Source organism: Arachis ipaensis, chromosome B09 (genome assembly GCF_000816755.2).
Source record: "Arachis ipaensis cultivar K30076 chromosome B09, Araip1.1, whole genome shotgun sequence".
Lineage (NCBI taxonomy): Eukaryota > Viridiplantae > Streptophyta > Magnoliopsida > Fabales > Fabaceae > Arachis > Arachis ipaensis.
Window position 1 is genome coordinate 2550399 of NC_029793.2, and position 7456 is coordinate 2557854.

The 7456-nt window shown below is 30.9% G+C and overlaps 1 long non-coding RNA gene across 1 annotated transcript; it reads right to left on the reverse strand.

Moving 5' to 3' along the window:
* LOC107619556 lies at positions 3939–7450 on the reverse strand. Its single transcript, XR_001615691.2, has 2 exons — positions 6032–7450; positions 3939–4371 (listed from the first exon to the last, which is right to left on the reverse strand). It is a non-coding gene; the product is annotated as an uncharacterized LOC107619556 (long non-coding RNA).

Sequence of the window (7456 nt, forward strand, 5' to 3'; positions counted from 1 at the left end):
TTTGGAATGATGAATTAGAATTTTATTTTTAAAAAGTTGAATTGTTAATTTAGTATTAATCATTATTGAAGGTGGAAAATATTTACAAATATTCTCCACATATAAGTCATTTACATATACAATTCTCTTTAATCTAATTCATCTCACACGCTATTATCTAACCAACTTCTCAATAAACGCGCGAATATATAACTGCATTTTTGAAAAGGATTTTATTTCCTTTTTCGAATTTTCTCAGCGTTTTCGATCTACATTCTCTTCTATATCTGCGTTTCTCTTCATTCGTTCTCTGCGTTTTTGTTTTTCGCAATTTCTTTTGTATGTTCTCTACATTTTTGAAATCAAGTTCTGAAATCAGTTTTGAACAGTTATCTCGTTATTGAAGATAATGAATGATTCAAGTTCAGATTGTCAATTGAACCAGAACGAAGTCTATTATTATTTTGAATCCAATCAAGTGGCTGGATTGTGGTTCGATTCTAGTTAATGTATGTTTTTGTTGGTAGTTTATGATTCGGTAGGTGAATAATGTTGTTTTTGTTTGTGAAAATTGTTGTTCATCGTTGATGGTTTGAATTGAATGTAATGTAGGAGTTTTGTATCAAAGAAAATATTTTTGTGTATTTGCAGCAAATTTCAGTGTAAAACTAAGACATTTATGTGTATTGTTTAAGAATTTTTGATGGATTTGTACTGATAAATTCTGCATAATTTAAAATTCTTCCTCTTCCTCCTCCTCATCTTCTGCTGCTTCTTCTTCTTTTTTTTCATAATCACCATCTTCTTCTTCTTTTTTCTTATTCATCTTTCCTTTATTATTTTATCTTCTCAAGTTTCTTCTTGTTTTACTTTTTTAACAAGAATAAAAGGGAAAAGGACAAATAGGTCACTGACCTTTTGTCCCGCAGACATTTTTATCCCTGACCATTGAAAAATACTTTTAAGTCCCTGACCTTCACAAAATTTGGACGGATAAGTCCTTCCGTCCAAATGCCTCCGTCAGGAATTGATCCGTCCAAATGCCTCCGTCAGGAACTGATCCATCCAAATTTTATGAAGGTCAGGGATTTAAAAGTATTTTTCAATGGTCAGAGACAAAAATGTCCGCGGGACAAAAGGTCAAGGACCTGTTTGTCCTTTTCTCATAAAAGAGAAAAAGAGTAAAGTATACTTTTTGTTCCTGAAATTTGCTAAAAGTTTAAAAGATATCCCTAAGTTTTTATTTGTTTCAATTTTGTTTATCGAGTTTTCGATTTGTATCAATTTTACCCTTATTACTAACTTTTTTATAATTAATATTTTTCTTTTCAAATATACCCCTCCTTTATTCCTATCATCATCATCATCATAATCCTCTGTCTCTTTCTCTTTCTCTCTTTTCATCCTCACCATCATCTCCACCACGATCATCATTATTGAGTAACCACTATCAATCTCCTCCTTCGTCATCGCCGGCTAAACCCCTCTTTCTTCTTCTTTCTCCTTTCTTCTCCGACTCTCCATCTCTATCACCACCATCTCCGTTGAGCTCCATTCTCGATGACCACCCCCTTTTTCTTCTTCTTCTTCGCGCAAACCCGGCACCGTCGAATCCATCACTCTTCCTCCTTCTTTGTTAGCAAACCTAGCTTCCTATCTTTTGTACCTTCTTCAAGACACACCATGACCACATTGTGATTCACAGTATCAAGAATCTCATACAAATTGCCCTTCAGAAACCACAAGTATCTAGCAAAATTACTTAGTTGTTTGAATCACAGTGCGTGCGCTTCTTCCCAGTCGGAAGGCGAAAATCTATACTAAAGAACAGGCTCAAGGATCATCAAGAGAACCTCCTGAACCACTCGGTCGTGGAGATAGGGCTCAGACGAGTTCACAAACTTTTTAAGTTTGCAGCAAATTTTGGTGTAAAACTAAGACATTTATGTGTATTGTTTAACAATTTTTGGTGAATTTGTACTGATAAATTCTGCATAATTTCAAACTCTTTTTCTTCCTCCTCCTCATCTTCTGCTACTTCTTATTCATCTTTTTCTTCTTGTTTTACCTTCTAACAAAAATATATAATGTTACAAAATCAATAGAAAGATGAGGAGGAAAAAAGTGCAGCAACAACCGCAGTAATAAAAAAAACGACGAAGAAGATGAAACACGCGAGAAAGAAGAAAGAATGCGAAGAAAAAGGAGGAAGAATGCAAAGAAGAAGGAGAAGAAAGAGGAAGAGGAGGAGGAACGCGGAATACAAACGTTGGAGGAGGAACAACGTGATTTCACGCGCGCGTTATGAAAGTAAGTTTTGTTGGATTAGGATTAACTTGTATAAACTTGTATGACAAAACGACTTATATGTATAGCAGGTCTAAAATATTTATAGTTGAAAATTATAGCTAATATAGTGCATTGTGAATGATATTTTTTATAATTGATAAAAAATTTAAAGTAATTAAAAAAGTTAAATAAAATTGAATAGTTAATCTTTTTATTTAAAATTTTTTATTAATCATATAAATGCTAGGTATAAATTAAAAGTGAAAAAAATTGAAATAAATCTAAAATCTATTACTCAATAAGTACAAAATACTTAAGAAGAGGTGAATTGATAAGGATGAACAATTTTAATAAGTTTTTGCAATATTAAAACAAGACAAATGAAATAAATCAAATATGACACAATTAAATAAGAGATAAAAATAGAAGGAGTTGAAATAAATTAAATATGACACAAATAAGTTAAAAAAAGTTATCAAACTTATGAGTTTGTGAACAATAAAAAATATTAATTTAGCTTTTAAAGCACATAAATTTCCACTAACGAAATAATCCTCATTTAAAAAATGTTAGATGATAATTACTGATGATTAGTAAACAATTTTAAATCACAATTATCTTTATAATTACTTTCATTCAAACGGCTAAATGGGCTCATAAATTGTCTTTTTGGTAATTATTTATATGATTTAATGATTTTAAAAAGGAGCACAAATTGTCAAAATATTATATTTATTATAAATTTATTACATATTTATATGTAATATATTATTATTATTATTATTAGTTCTTTTTTTTGTTTTAGTTGACATCATATATATTATCGTGACCACTCTTATTATTTGCTTATTATTTGAGTTAAATGTTTCTGAAGGTTTGAAGGATCATTGATATCATTTATGAAGGTGGAAGTATTGGTCTAATGGGTATTGATGATGGTCAAGAGTGGGTTTGGAATTTTTCTTAAAATAGAAGTGGTATTGTAAGTATAATTTCAAACCAACAATCAACCAACATCAAAGTTTAAATCAAGAATTGTCACGATTCAAAACAAATTTAACTAGGAAAGGAAATTTAAGTGCTAAAAAACCTCTTGGCAAGGAGTGAGAGTCAAGGTTACCTATCCTAGTCATTGACCACAATCATATGATGATTATGAAGAGTTAATCCTACTTGGTCAATCCTAACATTGAGGATAAGTCAAATAGACATAATTGATCTCAATCCACAAGTCCTAGTCTACTCACTAATTAGCTTAGTGAAAGACTAGAGTTAGTGGAAACCAAATCAATTAACTACCCTAATATATCAATCAAGAATGGATATCAATGACTCAAGGTCACCAAAGTCCTCAATTTCAAGCCAAGAGTGGGAGAAAAACTACATTAAAACTAAGCCAAAAATTTTATCAAACATTTAGTGTGCATGAATATAAAATCATATTAAATTGCAATAAAAATAAATTCTAAAGCTACCAAATGCAAAAAATTAATAACCAACAATTAAAGAGAGCAATAATAACATGAAAACATAAAGTGCATTAAATGAAATAGAAATTAACAAGGGTTCATCAACATGAAAAGTAACCAAAATTAAAAATTAACAAAATAAACTAAGAAGATTGAGACAATAGAACAAAGAAATATAAAAAAAAAATAGATGAAAATAAGAATTAAATAGAAAAATTAAACTAATAACACTAATTTCTAGAGAGAAGGGGGAACTTCTCTCTCTAGAAAATGACCTGCAACATGATACCAAACTACCCTAATTACTCTCCCCTTCATCCTTCTTCACTTTGTCTTAAAATAACTTCAGAAATGAGTTGGACTGGGTTTTGGAGGCCCAGAATTCGTCCCTAGCGAATTGCAATTAATGAGCTCACGTGACAAGGGTCACGGGTACGCGTCATCTGGCAAAATTCACCCTCACGCGTACGCTTGGGTCACGCGTACGCGTCGCCATGAGCTCACACTTGTGCGTATGTACGCATTACTGTGCGCACACACGGATGCTGAAACTTCCAAACTCCATTTCTTCATGGTTTTCTTCTCTTTTACATGCTCTTTTCTCACTTCTTCAATCCATACTTGTCTTGGAAACCTGAAATCACTTAGCAAACACATCAAAGCATCAAATGGGATTAAAGTGAATAAAATTTAGCAATTAAAAGACCTAAAAAGTATGTTTTTACTTTCAAGCACAATTTAGAAAGAAATCATGAAACTATGCTATTTCAATAGATAAATACAAGAAAAGTTAATGAAATTCACCCAAATAGAGCAAATAAATATCATGAAATGTGGATTCATCACATCCCCACACTTAAACAATAGCATGTTCTCATGCTATGTTAAAGAAAGATAAGAAGGGGAACTACATTTATTCAAAACAAGGAAACTACCTATATGCAATCTATCTAAATGAATGCAACTACTCAGTCAAAATAAATCAATTTCCAAGAAAGCATATATGAACATATTGGCTAAAAGCAATCTTAACCAAGTCAAATTCATAATTGATTAGAGTTATTGAAAAGAATTTACAAACTTGCTAAATAAGCAGTAATAATAAGTGGAAACATAGAATTTGAGCAATCGAACCCCTCACCGGATGTGTATATGCACTCTAATCGCTCAAGTGTTTAAGGTTGATTCACTCAATTCTCCTCTAATCATGCTTTCTAAGATTTGTTTTTCATCTAACAATCAACAATAATTCAATGTATGTATACAAATATCATGAGGACTTTTCATGGTTGTAATGGGGCTACGGTCAAGGTAAGGATGCATATGGTCAAGTGAGCTTGAAATTTGAATCTTTGACTAACTTAAGCTCTCTCACCTACCCATTATTCACTTTTTCACATACTCATGCATTCTCTTTTTAATCACAACTCACATGCATTGTTATTATTACTTTACTTCGGGATATTTTGTCCCCCTTTTTATTACTTACTTTTTTTTCTCTTTTTTTTTCTTTTTCTTTTCTTCTTTTTTTTGTTACTTTTTTTTTTCAAACTAGAGTATATACAAAAGTATCAATGCATATGGTTTAAACATTTAATGCATGAGTATATATCCAATTCCCAAAATTTTTAACAAAAGTATAAAAATTCGCTTTTACCTCAACCAAAGTTCTCAACTTTTTCACACTTAGATGATAAACACTCTCACTAGCCTAAGCTAATCAAAGATCCAAATAAGGGACATTTATTATTTTTCGCTTTAAGACTAGTAATGTGCTAAAATTAAGAACAAAAGAGGATTAAAATAGGCTCAAAGTTGGTTAACAAAGGAAGATAAAAGGGTAGGCTATTTGGAACAAGTGGGCTAAATGAAATTATGGCCTCAATCATACAAATGCATATATACATCAAACAATGGAAATAAAGAATCAAACAAATCAAAGATTACAATCATAAAAAGAGAATAACACACAAAAGAATAAAAATAGTGGTTAATATGATGTAACCACATAATTAGGCTCAAAACTCACATGCTTATGTGTTCTTAGTTCAAAAATATGTTCCACAATATATTTCAAGCAAATTTCAATGCAACAAATATCAACTCAAATCAATTAAGATATCAATGCCTTATTAAGAATATTTTTCTTGAAAAATTTCATTATTTTAACTAAGCTTATTATATATGTGGAAAGAAATACAATAAATTAAAAAAAATGCAATTACATCTCTAAAATATATACAGACTAAGAAAAAAAATAAAATGTGCAAGTGTTTGGGATTAGAATTTGTCACCCAAGATTGCCGATCGGTGGTGACCTCCCTACACTTAAAGGTTTGCACCATCCTCGGTGCATCCAAAGATGAGCAAGGGAGTATGGCGACTATTTGGATTGCCATCTTCAGCTGGTAGATCAACCGGCTGCTGCGTCTTTCTCCCGCTTCCCTTTTTTCTTATGGTGACTCATCCATGAAAGATGGAAAATAAGATAGTAAGATGAGTAAATGCAAAAACAAGGAAGTATAAATTGTTAGAATGAGGTAAGAATCACTAAAATAAAGTGAGTGAATTAGTTTGTGACATGAAAAAAACAAGTGTGTAAATTCTAAGTTGCGGGCAGTTTAGAACACACAATAGCATAGAAAGCTATGTCACAATTACACAAAGAAACATGCACTTCACTCATTTTAGTGTGCTTGAAATACTTTTAAAAAAGAAACTTGTAGATTAAGATAAATAAATAAGTAATAAAGGAGCATAAAAGTATTCAAACAAAAATCAAGAAATTGTGAAATGGATGATAGAGGAAAGTTTGTTTGCAACACCTAAATGACATGAAGTGAAAAACATGGCAAGATTAGACCACAAAACTTAAAAATCTCAAAAAATGTCACTAAATAGGCTTACGATCCAATTTCACAATTTCTTAATGTCAATGCATCAACTAGATGACTCAAATAAAAATAGATCATAGGAAGCATCACCTAACAAAAAAAAAAAATACATCAACTACATACAATTGCCAAGTAACAAATAGTGAATTCAAATTATATAGTGGCTAGCTACCATGCAATTTAGAAATCCAACAAAATTCATGAAGACAATGTCATAAGTATTTGGTATATACAAATTAAATATCCAACATTCAAAATTCAACCAAGTAGTTAAGTATGATCTCAATGAAGATATCTAACAATATTTAGCAACAACAATATCAATAATCCAACACTTATCACTAAAAAATCTAACCTATGTTAATAACCTAATCTATTAAAATAGAAAATTAAACTAATTAACTTACTAGCTAAACACTAACTAACTAACTAACTAACTAAAAGGAGGTATAGTGAATGGTGAATGATAGTGATAGATGATAATTAAAGAAAAAGAAGAGAAGAAAAAAGAAAAGAAGCGAAGAAATGGAGAAAAAAAAAAAAAAAAGTAAAGTAGTGTGGTAACAGAGTCGTGCCTACACATTTTATCCATGTGTATGCACAAAAAATATAAAATGAGAGTTGTGCCCACGCACCAACATGTTATTTGAATATCACCAGGGAACCATGCACATGAAGAAATCAAGAGTTTGCCTCATCTTCATTGATTTGTCCATGCCTAGAATGTGGATATTTCATGTTTATTGATTTAATCCATGACTAACCTAATAAGGAACACAGTCACACTATAGCCATCCATTTTACAAGTTCAAAGTTCTAGTAAAA